The sequence below is a fragment of the Vipera ursinii genome (genome assembly GCF_947247035.1).
Source record: "Vipera ursinii genome assembly, chromosome: Z".
Taxonomy (NCBI): Eukaryota; Metazoa; Chordata; class Lepidosauria; order Squamata; family Viperidae; genus Vipera; species Vipera ursinii.
In genome coordinates this window covers 72,996,653-73,014,194 of record NC_139517.1, presented here as the reverse complement: position 1 = coordinate 73,014,194, position 17,542 = coordinate 72,996,653, and positions in this window count along the sequence as shown.

Genomic DNA, 17,542 nt, shown 5'->3' with positions numbered 1-17,542 from the left:
ACAATTTCTGTTTGGAGGCCTCATCATCTGACACTAAAATTTCTAAATATGAAAGCTATGATAATTTTCTTGGCAAAGCAGAAATGGTTTACCATAGGTTTTTTTCAATTTTATTTTAGAATTTCTTCTAGGTAGAGTAATCTCTCTCATACCTACAGAGCTCTTATTGTATGGTAGTTTACTCTTCTATCCCTCCTTTTCAAATTTAGTGGCAAAGACATTTCTTCTAAATGCTTTGATACCTGTTGGTGTTGCTTCCATGATATTAGTTAGAGCTTTGTTTTTTATTTATTACATTTCTACAGTGGCTCATCTCAAAGTAAAAACAAAATTAAAACAGAAAGCAAAACTGCAGATAAACTACACACAGCTTTAAAAAGCTCCCTCATTCTCCTGCATTCCCCTACATAATATGTACTGTTACATTTTTTCAGTTTTTTTTTAGTTGAGTCACAGGATGTGGTGACTTCATCTACTAGGTAAAAATTTCCTATTTACAAATGCTACTGATTTTGATAAAGACTGACAAGTCAGTTAAGACTATAAGATGTAGGAATTCTATCAGTTTCCAAGAATCACTCTTACATCACTCTCACTATAATTAAGTTTAATAATGCTTAATTATAATTCTCGCAAAATATAGTATGTTTATGGGTTCTATTTTTTTTTAGTTTTGCCTTACATCAGTAGGTCAAAATAATTTGGTACATTTTTACTATCAGAAGGAACTACAGTTGCTGGTAGACATAAGGGTTTTGTTTATCCGTTCTTTCATCAAACAGTATCCATTTACATTCAAAACCTGAACCTCAGATCTTCACATTTAATCATATGGCAGATGCAAGTACAAGTCAGGTAATTTATCAGAGTTTACATGTATAAATATGAGACATTATACCAGGACTTTTGCCCAATGAAGAACTAATGAGTGGCCAAAATAGGGTTGCGTTTTTTAAGCAGACTGATGATATCATTTGTTGCCAAGTAGTTTTAGTTACCTGTTGCTTTGTCTATAGAATTAATTCTTGAGCTCAAATTGAGGCAGTATCTCTTTAGAAAAAATGAAATGTTACCTTTTGTGCTATTCAACAAACCAAAACTCATTTAAGTCATTTAATATATTATATTTAATATATTGTTTTTATGTAAATTATATTCATTAGGCTCTTTCTCATAATAACTCCAACCTTGACAACTTTTAAGAAGAATGGACCAACTCCCCAGACATATCCCCCAATCACAATTTAGACTTGCTAAGGTTGAGATATACTGCTCTTTCTTGCAAGCTGTTAATTGAATGCAAGTCTCATTGATTTTGCTATATTAGGTATTTTACTAGTTCTGTTATATCAGCAGAATTGCTTATATTGAATTGGGGAAAATCTTAATGTCATAAGATATAGCAACTGCAGCGTGAATAAATCCAGTGCAGGAGGAAGGCCTCTACTGAAAGTTTTGAACTAAAATCTATCCTGCTATATCAGCATGAGTCTGTTGATTAAAAAAATAATCTCCGTATTAAATCCATAGTATCCAACACTGATTCCTTCCAAGGCTGTGAGAGATGGCAACTGGCTTGAAATCCACCACTTGGTTTCTATGTCTAAGGAATAAATAGAATCTGAGTTTCTCTGCTCATAGTCTACCATTTTATCCAGAATATTGGCTCTCAAAATAGATAAATATCCAGATATGTACTGTTCAATAAACAGTTCTGTACACATATTTTTGAATTTATGACAAAAATAATTTCATCAGTATAAATGCTAATCTGATTTCTGCTTTCCTGTTGCTTACACCTCTGCTTTCCTGTTGCTTACGCCTGGCAGGCAGGCAGTGCAGCTCCTGCCGCCACAGCCACCAAAGATGGCGAGCACAGCAGCTACCACGCTGGGCCTGGAGCACCTCCAGCGTCTCTCGGCGAGTGCACTAGGCCACCCCAACAACAGCCGTCGCCACCGCCAGAGCAATTGCCCGGCCCTTGAGGCCCACTGCTGCCATGGGGACGAGCAGAGGAATTTGTTTCTGTGGGGGAGGCAGAGGCTGACAGAGATGCAGCGGACCTCCAGCATCTCTCACCGCCACCTCCACCACTACTGTCATTGGCTTCCGCTATGGCCAAACCTGGGCAGTCTCCTCCACCCCCAGCAGTGGCATCCGGGGGTTCTCCGGTTTCATTGGAACCAAGCAGCAAGTGAAAAAGTTAGCAGTAGCAGCACTACCGGGAGCGGTTTCAATTGTCCCCTTCACTGCGAAGTATCCCCATGGAAGTCAATGGAGGCACCGCAGCTGGCCTTTCGAGTGAATGAGAGCGAGAGAGAAGCACTTTCGAGCGAAGTGTGAGTGGATAGAGGGAGAGGAAAGCTTTTTTTAGCAAAGTATGAGTGAATGAGAGAGCGAGAGAGAAGCTTTTGCAAACAAAATGTGAGTGAATGAGAGCGGAGGGGGCAGGACGGGTGCACGTCTCGCCTTAGGCTCCACTCCAGTCAAACCCCCTGTTCTGTGCATGTGCGCGCGCATACACACACATTTTTTGCGGCTCCCAGTTTTGTTTTGTTTTTGTGACGGAACCAGTTCCGAGTGGCTCTTTTGCTGTTTCAGGTTGCCGATCCCTGGACTAGGCTATGCATGCCTCATCAGCAAGAGAAGGAAGAAAGTGGTTAGTTAGGCACAGTAGGGACCCTGGGATTTGTGCTGGTCACAATGTAGTGCTTAAGCTATACTTCTGGCTAGCCACAGTGGCTAGCCACAGTGTGCTTGAGGTACGCTCTGCAGCTGCATGATTCTACCATGCAAATAGAAATGTTTCAGGTTCTCAGAATTGTCTAAAACCATAATTTTCCCTTTAGCCTGTTATTTCCTTCCTGGTTTTTTTTCCAAAATTGGCTATTTTCCATGGTTTGACAAAAAGTCAGAAGAACTGGAAATCAAGAGAAACAAATATGAATTGAAAATTCATCAACTGGACTGTGTAATGGAATCTGTTAATGAAGCAATTTCATAGGTATAGTATTCCTCAGAAAATAATTCAATCCTTTACAAACAACAGCTTCCATGAAGCATCTACTTCTAATATATTTGAATATTGAAAAAGATTCTGGTGTTCAAATAAGGCAAAAGGTATATGGCAAACACAATTTATGTATTACTTTTAACAGAAGATTAAAGTAAAATTCTTTCACAGCAAATATAATGATTGTGTGAATAGGGTGAGGCATTGTATCTCAGTGATGTTGGAAATAGGTAGATATAACAGTGAAAGAAATGGGCCGCTCACAGGGGCAATGATTCCAATGTACTGGTGTCGTATCTGTCCCCCTGAGTTCAACCCATTTGACTGTTTAGAATATCAACAGTTGCCCAGGTCTTGGGTTAATTTCTGTGTAATGTGGTTCCCCTTACGGCTGATCTGGAATGTGTCACTCAAACATGGATGGGGCCAGAGGGAAGGTAGTCTCTTAGAAATGTGCCCAGCCAGGTAGAGGAGGTGGTCTGGTTGCTGTTATCTGAGACTCTCTGGTTGCTACCAGGGCTGCTGGTCCACAAGTGTCCAACTGTGGGACTCTTTTTCTTAGGATGAATTCTAGAGACCAGTGGGATTGCTGGTATTGTATAGTCTCCTTGCTCAAATTTTTAGATCACACTGTGGGTTTGGTAAAAAAAAGTTTCCCAGGCTTATGGTTTTGGAGAACTTCAATCTGTCTTCCCTGAGATGGTTTCACATATGCCTTCTGAGTTCATGGAAACCATAATTTCCATTGGCCTGTCCCAGGTCATCCAGAGCCTAACTAGAAATAGTAGTCACTGACCCATTTTGTTGTTCTTATCAGGGCAGTGCCTTTGTGATCTGGAATTGATGGATCCATCTTTCTTTCCTAGTAACGGTTCAATCACAGTCTGATGACTATGAGCTTCTCTAGAACTGTACCCCATCACAGGAAGGCAGGGTGTATTAGAATGGTCTGGCCCCAGCAACTGATGAACCCAAAATGTTTTAGAAGGAGCTGGGAGTTATAACTGAAGATCTACATAGTCCTGTTGAGCCTCTAGCAACCACTGGGAGTCCTAGGAGGAGTAGGTTACTAGATTTTAAATAGGATTGTACTCAAGTGACCTTTCCTGACCCCTGGATCTCATTATGTCCCCTGGTATACAGAGGAACTAAGAGATGAAGCAGATTAAAAGGCATTTAGAGTACTGTTGGAAGAAGATGAATAGCAAACTTATTCTGTCTCCCCTTTCATGGAAGGTTGTTGGGAAGATGGTTGTGCTACATTTCAGAGGGCCCTGGATGAAATGGATTATCTGGTTCCCTTTCAGTGAGGATTCAGGCCAGAACATGGGACAGAAATGGCTTTGGCCATTCTAATGGAAACCAAAGAAAAGGGCTTTCTCTATTCCCTTTGGAATATCATTCCCTCAGAAATAAGATTGGCCCCCATTCATCTTTTGAAGACCCTAAAGATTTGGTTCTGTCAGCAGTCCTTGGGAGCCCAGGTTGATACAAAGCTGATTAAATGGTTGGTGTGACTGTGTGGTTGCCACTGCCAGTGTTTGCGTTCTTCCATTGTAAAATTTTAATGTTGTCAGCCACCTGGAGTTACCATGTGTGAGTTGGTCAGCAATATAAATTTGTTTAATAAATACATAGATAAATAGTGCATTATATGCTACACAAAGAAACTTCAAGTGCTTTTTTAATGTGTGCTGAACTAGAGTCCCCAAACTCCATCAAACTATGCCAAAAATGTGACAAAACTGCTGGAAAAATATGAGCGGTAAATAGTAGACCATAGAGCCACCACAAGTACCTTGGAACATCTTGTATCTGAATTAAATGAAGAAAGAGATGCTAAAAATAGTGAAACATTAAGATTAAAGATAAATCATTCAGACACTTTGTACATTGAATTTGATCATTAATGGTCCACAACACAAAATTTAAGTTTATTTGAGGTCCTATGATTTTAAATGTCCTTTTAGGGTTATTTTAATTTAAACAATAGAGGGAAACAAAGACATGGGTTAAATCATTTACCTTGAAGAAACTGATTCTATACAATCTTTCCAAACATGGACATAATATTTTTCAACTATTTTTGTGTTTATAGGAAAGTATACAAGTTTGCTATTAATAATTATGAAATGCTTGTTTTAAATCAGTTTTATCACATAATACTTTCTAGTTTAGGGTCAGTTATGTGATTTGAAAATATTCATCTGGAAATGCAAGAATTAATGCTTGCATTAATGCAATAGAAGTTTGCAGAGCCAGCTTGAAGAATCCAAAAGAGGAAGGATGACAGGTATAAATCAGCTTTACATTAAACTATTTAAAATAAAGGAGCAGTTGCCTTATCTGCCATCCTGTACCAATTTTACAGAAGTCTGTTTTTAAAGATTCTCTAGCAATTAATTAGATTAAGAAATTAGGTTAGTATTAACAATAGCAAGAACCTGTATGATGTAATAGTTAAGGTACAGAGAGAGACCCAAGTTCTAATTGTGTCAGCCACAGAAAGCAACTGAATGTCATTGAACCAGTCATTCTCACGCAGTCCAAATAAGCACCAAGTTCTGCAACAATATGCTAAAAAGAAAATCATTCAGTGAAAACCAGGCAAGCATAATGCAAAATGAACAGCTTATGCAACTAAGCAGGATAAACCATAAAGAAAAACAAGCATTAATAATTGTATGACCCCTAAAACGAAGTAGAGTAGATACAAAACTCTGATACCAATTGTAGTAGATGTCAGGATGAAACTATAAATATATTTTGTACTGTTTTGTGAAAATGTGTTACTTTACACTTCAGGATAAAATAAAATTCTTGAGCTCTTGTGTGGGATTTTAAAATGGAGGCTTTGTAAGAGTACCTCAATTTCAGTTATTTGCTAAATATTTGAATTTAAAGCCTTGCTTAGAGATGGCTATGTAATGAGGCTTTTGGCATCTTAAAAACTAACGAGCTTTTGTGCTCTATAATAAATACCTGGTTCTGAACTTATGACCACAATTGGGACTGGAATCTTGGTCATTGAGTGAAGCAGGATGCTCATATGACTACTTCACTCAACTACCACAATCTGGCATTCCTGGTTATGTTTGTTAAACCATCTCTTGGATTCCTCCAGGCAGCTGGAGGAGCTCAACTTTTCTCCATGCGTGGAAGGGAATATCCCCACCAGACTGCAGGGATTTTTGCAGCCGCCAGAGGGACTCAGCTACCTTCTAATTGCAAATTTGCTGCATATATATATAGCAACGGGTCTATGTGCAAACAGATTGCCAAGCATCCAGATTGTGATTACTCAATAATGGTGCAATGTTTTATGATGGCCAATGTTTTATGATGGCCAGGAGTGCTATACTCTTTCGTAATTTCAAACCATCATTAAGCAAATGGCCATAAATTAAGGACTATTTGCATTTCATCAATGTAACATTCAGTTGATGGTCAGATACCATGCTTTAAACCTCAGTTCTCTAGAGCAGGGTGTCAAACTGCTGGCCCATAGGCTGGATGCATCATAGCAAAACCATGCCCATCCCATTGCCGGCAATGGCAAATTGCAATACATCATGACATGTCACATGACATTGCGAGTTTGACACCCCTGCTCTAGAGGGAGTGAAGAAAATATTAAAACTGGCTGTTACAAATATGAAGAAATGTATGCTATAAAATTAAAAAGTACTTTGCGAAATTGGTTTTTACAATGATACAAAGTATTCATATATTCAAGATCTAAAAGGAAAATAGAAGGAACTAAATAAAGAGAGACAGGCAAAGATATTCCAACTTTTGATATCATGATGACTACCTTATATTTGTAATTCACTATGGATTTAATTGTAATAATTGATTTATTATTTGAGCATTTTGAGAAGAGACAAGAAAATAGTAATATATCTTGCTTTTTACACAATCACTTATGTATATAAATATGTATATGTAGTAAGAGTTTTCCGGTGAAACTGGTCTAATAGAACACCTTGGTCTACTGTTATGATTACTTTTGCCTTTCAGCCCTAATCTAGGGGCGTTTTGCAGGCTCAAGTTGCTACTGCGATAAAATATTGCTGTAAATTTAGATTTACAGTCTCCCTTTAACTCTTACTAGTTTCCCTTTAACTTCTGTCAGCAAAATCTAAATTTACAGCATGTGTATATGTGTATATAATCTCTTATATCTATCATCCTAAATAAAAATATAAACTAGAGAATGATGACATAGTTTCAGAGGATCATTGACTATCAATGAGTTGGGTTTTTTAAAAATAATGTTTTATTAATTTTTTTTAACAGAATTCAATAATAATCATTCAACAAAAATGTGTTGTCTGAGTATCTTATTCACCAATACAAATTAAATTCCTAATCCCTAAATCTTTTCTCTAACCATTGATAAAATAGGTCCCAAGTTTGAAAATATTCTGTTTCTTTTTTTCTTTTCTTTCAACCTTAAAGTAAGTCTGTCCATTTCCGCACAGTCTAGTATTTTTTATTATTATTTCTTCTTCTGGTGGTATTTCATCGTTCTTCCAATATTGTGCAAATATAATTCTTGCCGCTGTTATTACATATAGAATTAAATATGTACTTTGCTTATCAAGTTTTTCTAGCATTATACCTAGTAAAAAAAATTGGGTTTATAGTCTAAGTGTTTCTCTAACATTTTTTCTAACCAAGCGTGGATTATTGTCCAATAACTCCTTGCTTTAACACAACCCTAAAAAGTAAAAAAAAAGAAAAAACACCGGGACCAGATGGACTCCTGGAAGAGTTTTATAAATGTTTACAAGATACATTAAGTTTACCATTGAAAGATGTATGTAATGAACTTTTTTTGGAAGCAAAACTCCCAAATGCATGGACAGAAGCAAATGTTATTTTGATACGAAAAGGGGACTCAGATTTGACCCAGATAAAAAACTATAGACCGATATCATTACTGAATGTGGACTACAAAATCTTCCCTTCAATAATAGCTGAGAGGGTGAAAAGATTTTTGGCTGAATTTATACACCCAGATCAAAACAGATTTTTGCCAAAGAGAAAATAAAAAACAATTTGAGAATAATACTAGATATATTGAAATATTATGAACTCCATCCAGGGAAACAACTGGCATTAGTATTTTTAGATGCCCAAAAGGCATTTGATATTGTTTCTTGGCAATTTATGATTCAACAACTAAAAACAATAGACTTTGGTCAAAATTTTATAAATACGATTCAGACAATATATCAAAAACAAACAGCAAAAGTGATTGTAAATGGGGATTATACAGAGAATTTTGATATACGAAAAAGCACAAGACAAGGATGTCCATTATCCCCATTGCTATTTATCTTAACTTTGGAAGTTTTAAATAGAAACATTAGGCAAGATCCAGAAATTAAAGGATTGAAAATAAAAGGTGAAACCTACAAAATGAAAGCATTTGCAGATGATTTGGTATTCATTCTAGAGAAACTTTTAGAGACGATTCATAAACTGTTGGAAAAGATAAAATAATTTGGAGAGGTAGCAGGATTAAAGATAAGAAAAAACTAAAGTCATAGTTAAAAATCTTACAGATAAATAAAAAGCAATTATCAGAAAAAATAGAATTGCAAATAGTCAAAAAGGTCAAATACATGGGAATATATTTGACAGCAAGATGTTCAACAATAAAAAAAGATAACTATGTTAAATTGTTAAATAAAGCTTGATTTAGAAAAATGGAAGAATCTGCAACTGTTGATGTTAGAAAGAATTGCTACGATGAACATGAATATACTACCAAAAATACTATTGACTATTGTGGGTATTATTCAGCAAAGAAAATGTATATATATGCATAATTATAATAATTCATGTTAAAATTAAGCAAAATTTAAAAGGAAAGTAGTTTTATATTTTAAGATTTTAAAAGTAAGAGTTTGAAGCAAAATGGCGTTTTTTTTAAAGTGGCCTCTTTCTTGCTTTCAATCACAGATGTTAAAAGTTCATGGAAATCAATAATTGATTACAATGAAATATGTTACAAATGTATGTATTTGATTTTTTGGGGCTTGCTACTTGCAACCTCAAAAACAACTCATAGGCTTAGTACTTTAGTTGGAGATTTCCAGGATTACTGTTTTCCGGGCAACAGGATAACAATTATGCTTTTTAGTCAGTTTGAATTATTGAAGTTTTGTTCAGAAACATATAAACTATGTATTCATAGATAAAGTCAATAGAATATAGATACACATTTTTTCAAATGATATTTATGTTAAATAGACTATATGACTAATGTATTCCCAGCATCACTTCTGGAAAATGGGTGATAATCTTGTAGAAATAATGTTTTTATAAGCTAAAGTTGATAGAAAATTAACACTGAAGTAATAAAAGAACAAAATGTTAAAGTTTTATATGTGTGTGTGTGTGTGTGTATCAGCAAAACTGAATAAAACTGAAAAAAACTGAATTGTGACAGTAATTAAGTGAGGTGCCCACATGACCTCAATTTCTGCTGTCCCCAATAGAGTTGTTAAGCAGAGCTCACATATGGCTTGCCCCAGGCTTCCCAGAGTCACACCACCAGTCTGAGGTAACCTGTACTCTGCTTCCTACCCTGCTGGGTCCCTGCAGGTCTTGGCTAGGTTTCCCACTTTGCCTGGCCCACATCCTCCTCCTGCATTAGTTCAGCTTACGTTTTCCACAGATTTCGTTCAGGAAGCAGCTGCTCTGCCAAATTGTAACCACTGCAAAATGGCACCTGCTTCTGGGACAGCACCACATGCCCTAATGTATAGCCTTTTTATTATTATTACTGAAGGCTTATTAACATAGTATCCATATCAGGCCAAAGTAGGCAATCAGAGCAATAGAAAAAGCAGATTATGAAAAGAAATATATAATTCTAGTCAAATCTGCCAACATATCTTAAATTAACTAACTTTATTGTGTTCAATGACCAGATCATGTACAACAAAAAACATATAGTAGCAAATTCAAAAGACATAAAATAGGCTTTCCATCAATAAAGCAAAGGAAAATGAAAAATGAAAATGAGTTTGCTATCTCTCATGGCAACACTGTTTGTTGTTGTTGTTGTTGTTAGTTCCAATTCAGCTTCTCTAAATATATATCTATATATATCTATATCTATATCTATATCTATATATCTATCTATATATCTATCTATATATCTATATCTATATCTATATCTATATCTATCTATATCTATCTATATCTATATATCTATATCTATATCTATCTATCTATCTATCTATCTATCTATCTATCTATCTATCTATCATTTTTGTGTAAATTACTAACAAAGAATTAAGGGAGGCTGAGATGCATTTCTGACTCATTAGTCTTCATCAGTCAGTCATACCCTTCTGAGATTCGAACCTGGGTATGACTGACTGATGGGTAGAAGGGTATGACTGACTGATGAAGACTAATGAGTCAGAAATGCATCTCAGCCTCCCTTAATTCTTTGTTAGTAATTTACTTTGTTAGTAATTTACAGTGTGACTACAGCCTGTTCGATGGCCTTTGAGATAAGGCTGAAAACAGGAAATAAAGATTTGCCCCATGTTTGCGGCCTAGCAAGGTAATCTAATAGTTAACATATCACACACACACACACACACGTGTGTGTGTGTGTGTGTGTGTGTGTAAATTACTAACAAAGAATTAAGGGGGACTAAGATGCATTTCTGACTCTTTAGTCTTCATCAGTCAGTCATACCCTTCTGAGATTCGAACCTGGGCTGATTGCATATTAGGCAGTTTTTTTGTTTTTGTTTTTTACCTCTTGAGCCACAGGTTCTCTCTCGCTCTCTGTTAGTTTTCTGCAAGGGGAGATATGAGTCAAATGTTAACTATTTAGATTACCTTGCTAGGCCCCAAACATGGGGCAAATCTTTATTTCCTGTTTTCAGCCTTATCTCAAAGGCTATCGAACAGGCTGTAGTCACACCGGACAGTTCATATATTTGTGTAAATTACTAACAAAGAATTAAGGGAGACTAAGATGCATTTCTGACTCTTTAGTCTTCATCAGTCAGTCATACCCTTCTGAGATTCGAACCTGGGCTGAATATATATATACTCAGATACTGTATAGCATAGGGTGAATAAGTCTTTTCAATTTTTCTCTATTTCATCAATCTTTTCCTTTTAAACCAAAATAATAATTCTTTCTTGTTTTCTTTTCTCAGTTGATAGATTCAACAGCAGGGGGAGGGTGGGTGTATTTACTGTATGTGTGCTTTTGAATCAAGTCTGACTCAGTGCATTTTCTTTGCAAGCTTTTTGGAAATGGTTTGCCATTGTGCCTTTGCCTGAGAAAAAGTTACTGGCCTGAAGTCATCCAGCTGGATCCTAAGGCAGGGATAATAAAACTTAACACTTCCCAGTTTCTAGTTTGGTGTCTCTAATCACTTCATCACACTGGCTTCATGTGGGTTATTGTAATTATTTTTCTCAAAATATTTCTGTTTTAATCTAATTTATCTTGTTATAAATCCATTAGTTCCTTTTCTATGGACACTTTTTTCTTGTGATTCACATGAGTCACGGGGAGTCCATAGATCACATGCAGCCTCCAGAGCCCTTTGTTGTAACCTACAGATGGCCAGTTCCTATTACTGACATCAGCCTAACTCAGTTCTCCTTCTGCAATTCCTCCCACAACCATTCTTCTTCTGAAATGAGTCGAGAGAAGCAAATCTTATTGGGAGGACTATTCTGAGCACATTTCCCTAAAAAAAAAAATCTATCTACACCTAGCAAGCATTTGCATGAAAAGGAAGAGCACTGTCTTCCTTCCAAAGAAAAATGGCTCCATTCAGCAGTCTCCAAAGGTTAAAGAAATCATCAAAACGAGCAGACTTCAGTAGGGTTGCCTTTTGGGAATGTGATTGAAGGTGGGTACTTGTATGCGCACATGTGCAAAGGCCCAACCCATTCAGCAGCATTTACATTTGAATTGGGAAATCTTTTATGGTCAGAAGTCCAGTTTTGGACAGGGGTTCTGTTCTGCATGGTGTTGCTGTTGTTAGTTGCGAAGTCGTGTCCGACCCATCGCGACCCCATGGACAATGTTCCTCCAGACCTCCCTGTCCTCTACCATCTTCTGGAGTCCATCTAAGCTCATGCCTACTGCTTCAGTGACTCCATCCAGCCACCTCATTCTCTGTCGTCCCCTTCTTCTATTGCCCTCAATCTTTCCCAGCATTAGGCTCTTCTCCAGTGAGTCCTTCCTTCTCATTAGGTGGCCAAAGTATTTGAGTTTTAGCTTCAGGATCTGGCCTTCTAAAGAGCAGTCAGGGTTGATCTCCTCTAGGACTGACCGGTTTGATCGCCTTGCAGTCCAAGGAACTTGCAGGAGTCTTCTCCAGCACCATAGTTCAAAGTCTTCAATTCTTTGGCGCTCAGCCTTTCTTATGGTCCAGCTTTCACTGCCATACATTGCAACTGGGAAGACCATAGCCTTGACTACACGCACTTTTGTTGACAGGGTGATGTCTCTGCTTTTTAGTGTGCTGTCTAGATTTGCCATGGCTTTCCTCCCAAGGAGCAAGCGTCTTTTAATTTCTTGGCTACAGTCCCCATCTGCAGTGATCTTGGAGCCCAGGAAAATAAAATCTGTCACTACCTCCATTTCTTCCCCATCTATTTGCCAGGAATTGAGAGGGCCGGATGCCATGATCTTGGTTTTCTTAATGTTTAGTTTCAACCCAAGTTTTGCACTCTCCTTCTTCACCCGCAACAAGAGGCTCTTTAGTTTTTCTTCACTTTCTGCCATTAGAATGGTATCATCTGCATATCTTAGGTTGTTGATGTTTCTTCCGGCAATCTTAATTCCAACTTTTGATTCATCTACCCCTGCTTTTCTCATGATGTGCTCTGCATATAGGTTAAATAGGCAAGGCGACAGTATACAGCCTTGCCAGACTCCTTTCCCAATTTTGAACCAATCAGTGGTTCCGTGTCCAGTTCTCACTGTTGCTTCTTGGCCCGCATATAGATTTCTCAAGAGACAAATAAGATGGTCTGGTATGCCCATCTCTTTAAGGACTTGCCAGAGTTTGTTATGATCTATACAATCAAAGGCTTTAGCATAGTCAATGAAGCAGAAGTAGATGTTTTTCTGGAACTCTCTAGCTTTCTCCATGATCCAGCGTATGTTACCAATTTGATCTCTAGTTCCTCTGCCTCTTCGAAATCCTGCCTGTACTTCTGGTAGTTCTCGATCCACATACTGCTGGAGTCTAGCTTGTAGAATTTTAAGCATAACTTTACTAGCATGAGAAATGAGTGCAATGGTGCGATAATTTGAACATTCTTTGGCACTGCCTTTCTTTGGAATTGGAATGTAAACTGATCTTTTCCAATCCTGTGGCCACTGTTGAGTTTTCCAAATTTGCTGGCAAATTGAGTGTAGCACTTTTATTGCATCGTCTTTTAAGATTTTGAATAGCTCAGCTGGAATACTGTCACCTCCACTAGCTTTGTTGTTGCTCAGCTTTTCTAAGGCCCACTTCACTTCACATTCTAGGATGTCTGGCTCGAGGTCAGTGACCACCTCATTGTGATTATCAGGGACGTTAAGCTCATTCTTGTATAGTTCTTCTGTGTAATTTTGCCACCTCTTCTTAATCTCTTCTGCCTCTGTTAGGTCCCTGCCATTTTGGTCCTTTATCATGCCCATTTTTGCATGAAACGTTCCTTTCATCTCTCCAATTTTCTTGAAAAGATCTCTGGTCCTCACTATTCTATTGTTTTCTTCTATTTCTTTGCATTGTTCATTTAAGAAGGCATTCTTATCTCTTCTAGCTATTCTTTGGAATTCTGCATTTAATTGGGCATATCTTTCTTTTTCTCCCTTGCCTTTCACTTCCCTCCTTTCCTCAGCTATTTGCAAAGCTTCCTCAGACAGCCATTTTGCTTTCTTGCATTTCTTTTTCTTTGGGATGGTTTTAGTTGCTACCTGTTGTACAATGTTGCGAACCTCTGTCCATAGTTCTTCAGGCACTCTGTCTATCAGATCTAATTCCTTAAATCTATTTGTCACCTCTACTGTATATTCAACAGGGATATGATTTAATTCATACCTGAATGGCCTAGTGCTTTTCCCTACTTTCTTCAGTTTAAGCCTAAACTTTGCAAGGAGAAGCTCATGGTCTGAGCCACAGTCAGCTCCTGGTCTTGTTTTTACTGACTGTATAGAGCTTCTCCATCTTTGGCTGCAGAGCATATAGTCAATCTGATTTCTGTGTTGACCGTCTGGTGATGTCCATGTGTAAAGCCGTCTCTTGGGTTGTTGGAAAAGAGTGTTTGCTATGACCATCGTATTCTCTTGACAAAATTCTATCAGCCTGTGCCCTGCTTCATTTTGTACTCCAAGGCCAAACTTGCCTGTTATTCCAGTTATCTTTTGGCTTCCTACTTTAGCATTCCAATCCCCCATGATGATAAGGACATCATTTTTGGGTGTTAGTTCTATAAGGTGCTGTAGGGCTTCATAGAACCAGTCAATTTCATCCTCTTCAGCACCGGTGGTTGGGGCATAGACTTGGACTACTGTGATATTGAATGGTTTGCCTTGGATTTGAACTGAGATCATTCTGTCATTTTGAGGATTGTATCCAAGTATTGCTTTTCCTATTTTTTTATTGACTATGAAGGCTACTCCATTTCTTCTGAGGGATTCTTGCCCGCAGTAGTATACCTGATGGTCATCTGAATTAAATTCACCCATTCCTGTCCATTTTAGTTCGCTGATACCTAAGATGTCAATGTTTAGTCTTGTCATCTCTTGTTTGACCACGTCCAGCTTTCCTTGATTCATGGATCTTACATTCCAGGTTCCTATGGAGAAAAAATCTTTACAGCATCAGACTTTCCTTTCACCACCAGACATATCCACAGCTGAGCGTCCTTTTGGCTTTGGCCCAGTCGCTTCATTCTTTCTGGCGCTACTAGTACTAGCCCTCTGCTCTTTCCCAGTAGCATATTGGACGCCTTCCGACCTGAGGGGCTCATCTTCCAGCGTCATATCGTTTTGCCTTTTGGTACTGTCCATAGGGTTTTCATGGCAAAGATACTGGAGTGGGTTGCCATTTCCTTCTCCAGTGGATCACATTTTGTCAGAACTCTCTGCTATGACCTTTCCGTCTTGGGTGGCCCTGCACGGCATAGCTCATAGCTTCATTGAATTACGCAAGCCCCTTCGCCACGACAAGGCAGTAATCCAGGAAGGGGCTGCATGGTAAGTAAGCTAAAAGAGCAAAGTAATGAGATAATAGTAAAATGTTCACCCCAATTTAAGGTTGGGAGGGATTTTTAATTATTATTGCAGAAATATTAACCCTACTTCAAGTTGATTGCATCTCTTTCCTGTAGATTTCCAATTCACCTTTAAAGCCCTTCATGGCATGGATCCAGGCTGTTTCACACCAGTGGGATTTGGGCAATGAAAGGGTATGTTGTCAGATAAGGAATTTTGACTGGGAGAAGAGCCTTTTTGCCTACCTTTTGGAATATTGTATCCCTCCTGATGTGAGATCCACACTCAATCTCCTGACCTTCTGTACGGCCATGAAGACCTGGCTCTGCCAATTGGCCTGTGGCCCAAGCAGGCATACATCACTTTGAGGGGGCTTTTGGATTAAGAGAAGATCCCACCTCTCCCCATAAGTTCATACACCCTTCCCCCAATCTTCCAATTGTAAATCATCATTATTGTTGTTTATTGTTTTATCATTTAATATGTATCAGGTTTAATGTTTGTAAGCAGCCCAAGTCACCTTGAGATGAGTTAGGCAGCAAACAAATAAAATAAATAAAATTAAAATCAGCAAGTAACCACAGCACTGATTTCCCTTTTTTATGCTGAATATAATAGCTCTCTAGAATACACATCTGTAGTAAAAAAAATATGGATAATGCCTGGAATATTTAATTTTTTTGCATAGCAGAAACAAAATAAATTATTCACATTTTCACACAAGTGTAGTTGGTAAAATTCTTTATTTTTACGAAGGTTGATGTGTGTTTAACCAATTAACAGGTTAACTCCTTTTCCCCCAGAATATTCTCTAGAATCCTCTGGAATATTCCAATATTCAATTTTCAAAAAGTATATTATTATTTTATAAAACTATTCTACATGTGCCTTTCATAACAATGCATAGTGCTAAAGAATATTCAGTCTCTTTGACATACTTAATTCTTAATGAAAATTCATCAAACTGTATTATCAAGTAAAATGCATTAATTGATTCATAAAATTGCTACATTTCAATAAAAAAGCATTTATAAAATCTGGTTATAATTGACTAAAAAATTAAATTCTTAAGTCCAAATTAAAATAATTAAATCAGTAATCATTTGAGAATATGCAATAAATTATATTAAGGTATCATTTATCTGAGTGATAAATAAACCAAATTTCAGGTTTGATACAAAAAAGGAAGAAATATGAGTTACAGATATTGAAAACTTACATATAAATCAGTTTTACTATGTGCTGAACTAGATAATGGAGCAGAATTAATTCCCCATTATTTAAGGAATAATGTGATTTAAGAAACAGGAAGAATTTGAAATGATGACTAACAACAAATGTCAATATCCAGATGAAATGTGAAATTGAAAAGGTCAAGAAATGCATGGCTCATTAGGCTCAAGTTAATGAAGTTATTTTTAAAATGTCAGCATTACATTATCTTGGACTCAAGGATTCCTAATCCTTTGACTGCCTAGCAAATTTAGAATGTTGAAATTATGATAGGGATAAGTACACTCTTGTGCAATGGCTACAAAATGTGGAGTATCTGAGCAGTATCACCATTTACAAAACACTGATTTCCAATACTTCCCCTAGTTATACTCTCTTTTTTCTACAAAGATGGATATTCTTCCTTTGCACTTTCTTTAAAAAAATAACATGTTACCTTTCTTAATATAAAAGATGGAATACAAAAGTGATACATACGCAAGGAAGTTTCCACATGGATTCTGGCCTCCCTTCAAACTGATTGGTACTCAAAACATTCAAGAGAATTGTTGCAAAAGTTTACATTTAAGAGTTTATAAAATATGTCTTGTCCATAGCCCATTTGCTACAGATAAATTAGTTTCTCTAGTTCAGAATACTTTTATTAGTTTAGGATGATAAGCACCTATAATCCTATTTAGACAAAAATACTTTGCTTTTATTTTCAATAGAGTAAATTTAGATACAGATTAGTAATCTCCTTTTGGATTACTCTGATGTAGTATAGGTGAACCAGTCTTTAAACAGTGTCCAGAATCAATCATTTTAATAGTTAACTAAGCATTTATTAAGTAAGCCTGGACAATCATTTACGTCAGTTCTTCAACATCTGTGTTAAATTTCTAATCCATTTTCAGGCCTAACTAAGAGCAGATGAAACCCTGCATTGATGCACCCTGAGTCTTTGGACATTCCTTTTTTGTGATGAAGAAAAGTTATAATTGCCTTTTTCTTTGTCCTCATAATTTTGCTTTCATCTTGTC